This window comes from Camelina sativa, chromosome 8, assembly GCF_000633955.1.
Source record: "Camelina sativa cultivar DH55 chromosome 8, Cs, whole genome shotgun sequence".
NCBI classification, from domain to species: Eukaryota; Viridiplantae; Streptophyta; class Magnoliopsida; order Brassicales; family Brassicaceae; genus Camelina; species Camelina sativa.
In genome coordinates, this window is record NC_025692.1 from 17,943,804 (window position 1) to 17,947,167 (window position 3,364).

The following is a 3,364-nucleotide window of genomic DNA, read 5'->3' on the forward strand; positions in this document are numbered from 1 at the left end:
AGTTACTAGTAATACATTTCTTGTGCTTGATGTTTCTGAGTTGATAATCTTGTTCCGATGTGTGTTTGTTGGCATTTTATTGCTTTTCTGTGTTTATGTTGTTCCAAGTTCCAACAAATGCTGTATTCAAATCTGTTTGCAACGGGGCCTCTTAATAAAACAGTCTCTTGTTTTACCAAGTTTTAAACATGTAAGGTGTCAAGGGAAATATGTTCTTATGTTGTGTTTGAAACTTTGGGAAATTGGAAACATGTTTCCAAAAATATGATATTTGATGGGCCGTAACATACTACTCCATCCAAAGAGCATGTTGTGATATGATTTTGGGAACTAAATATTGAAGGCGAGATTAGGCCCACAAGAGTATTATGCTTTTTAAAGAAATCTAACAAATGTGCCATGTACAGTGAAAAAACTTATGAAATCTGTCATATACGCTAAAGCCTTTCGAAATCTGCCATGTCGATGGCATTGGGTGTGAGTTTAATTACCCAATTGACTTTGGGAGTTAACTGTAGTAAATAATTTAAAGTAACTCTTATGTAAACTAACTCATATGTAAAACTCAATCACCGTCCTCTTCTTCTTCTCCGGTAATCGCTATTCCTCACGTGTCTCTCCGTTTCCGACGTTGCCACCGTTTGCTGTTACTCTACTAAGTCAATTTTTCTGCGGATACCGCCAGTCGTAAGTAAGACAAAATCTCCTTTGTGAGTTATTTCCGGCGGAAATCACTTCGCCTTCTCGGCTATGAGTTTCTCTACTTTCTTGGCCGTCGTTGGAGGGTAATTTTCCGATTTTACTGCCGTCATATATATATATATATATATAGATACTTACTTGTAAAAATTGATTGACTTATAATCTCTTTCAATTATTTCACAGTCCTCCTTGAGGCGGTCCAACAGATGCCTCTGATTCCGTCAACGACACAACCGAAGCCGATTATCAGCTTGTCCCCACCGTAGGGTAAGCGTATTCAAAATTTTATTTTGAAATCTAGTGGACCACATCGGACTAGGTTTTCCTGATATTGTGGACCAGATCTGTAAATATCGATTATGTTGTCCATTGTTTCCTTATATTACGAATGTGGACGACACTTATGTCTTTTTAAGTTGTCCACCATAACATGTCTACCGTAAGTTTTATTTTCTTTGTGGTCCACCGTTTTCCTTTTGACTAGATTGTAGTTGTCTACCGTCTTTTACCTAGTGGACCACATCGGACTAGGTTTTCCTGATATTGTGGAACAGATCTATAAATATCGATTATGTTGTCCACTGTTTCCTTATATTACGAATGTGGACGACACTTCTGTCTTTTTAAGTTGTCCACCATAACATGTCTACCGTAAGTTTTATTTTCTTTGTGGTCCACCGTTTCCTTTTGACTAGATTGTAGTTGTCTACCTTCTTTTACATATTGTCTATTATTTGATTGTAGTTGTCTACCGTGTTTTACATTATGTCTATCACATAGTCTTATTTTACTGATGTCTACCAGTCAATTGTTGTCCTCTTTTTCACCAACATTATTGTCCTTCATAAAAGTTGTCCTCCCGAGTATACGTTGTTTAAAGTAACCTGAACCCCACACCGATAGTCTTACGGAGTAATGACGAAACGTTGCCTCCTCGGCTATTCGCAACTGATCGCTATCCTCAGAAAGGACGTATTAACTCTTACTCGAAACCAGAGTATCTCCTTGACATTGTTGAAGTCTTGGATGGGACGAAAGAGTTTGATTGGCTTAAGTCGTCTTCCTTTGGTTGTTTGTTCCCCCTACCAGTAAGGAAGAGTTCGATGTCAGGGAAACTGTTCCATCAAATACTTTGTCGATCGATTCTTACTAAGAAGAGACATGAGCTCTGGTTCATTTTTGGCGGTCATCCCATACGCTTTTCCCTGAAAGAGTTTGCTTTTGTCACTGGTCTGAACTGCGACCAATTGCCAAGTCAAAATGAAATTGCCAAATTGCAGAATCTGGGGGAAGGTGATGAACCTTATTGTAAGTCTCTTTTAGGACCTAACAACTCATATACTATACAAGAGATTGTTAATATGTTGAAACTAGACAAGAGGATGCCAAAGTCAAAGAAAATGGATGGCGCAAGGAGGTTGCAATTGGCGCTAATTGTAATTGTTGAGGGTATATTGCTTTGCGACTCATCTACTGTTAGAGCTTCGAAAATAATTGTGGAGATGGTGAAAGATGTAGAAGCATTTGCCAAATATCCGTGGGGGCGTCTGTCATTTGGCAAGACAATAGAAATTGTGAAAAAGTCGACTGTGTTGACAAACTAGTTGACAAATTTAACCAGTCACATACAGCAACTCACGGGCTTACACTTTCCTTCCAACTATTGATTTTTCATGTTATTCCCCTCCTGGAAAAGTACCTTCCAGAAGCAACGGATGAGTTGAGGTTTACGGATCGTTCAGTCCTCCAACTCACCATGCTTAAGACCTTCCACAATTCCACAATTTCTCAAACCGAGATTGATCCTACTGTAAGTTTTATAATATATTCCACCATTTAAATTAAATATTTAATTTGTTTGGTATATAAGTTGGTGATAATTTTTCCAAACGCAGCTTCAAGTTCAAAGCATATTACCCTCTACAGACCGGAACTTTGACATTCATGATTACTCTTGGAGTGATGAGGTTGATGATGTCAGAGTGGATTACATTTTGGGTAAACTTGAAGATGGACATAGTTTTCGGAAAGAGGACTGGCATGGTGGGTTTGCACAGTTGCCTATGCTAAGTACCACTTTCGTTGAGAAACCCAAAAAAGTTGCACTAGGTAGAATTAGCACCCCCAAAGGAAGAGGCAAAACCAAAAAGGCAAATATCAAGGTTGCAAACCCACAAATTCTGGATGGTGATTTAGGTAATATGCTTCTAGATGGGTTAACTGCTGAAGAACTTTTGGAGGAGGTCGACCGTAGAAATGATGCAGCTATTGCGAAGATAGAGTTAAAGCTTGAGTTGGAGAGGGGTGCACTGAGAGACGAAATAGTTGATGATGTTCTGAAAACCCTAAGGGAGAAAGGTGTATTTGATTATTGTGGTCCTATTACCCAGTCGGAGCTGAGAAGTCATATTAACAAGTCCTCATGGTCAATACGAGGAGACGGATCAGTGAAAATCCCACGAGCAGATGAGGTATGTTATGTATGAGGCGGGTGGATTAGCGGGTGTAATGCTGTGTTATGGAAACCCGCCTAGAATAACATTAACTTTTTTTTTTGTTTTTGGTGGTTCAAAGGTAATCCTGCAAACCATTGGGGAGTGCTCAGGAAACTCTGCTACTGAAAAAGGTGCCGGTTTTGGGCGTGAAGGTGTAGAGGATGAGT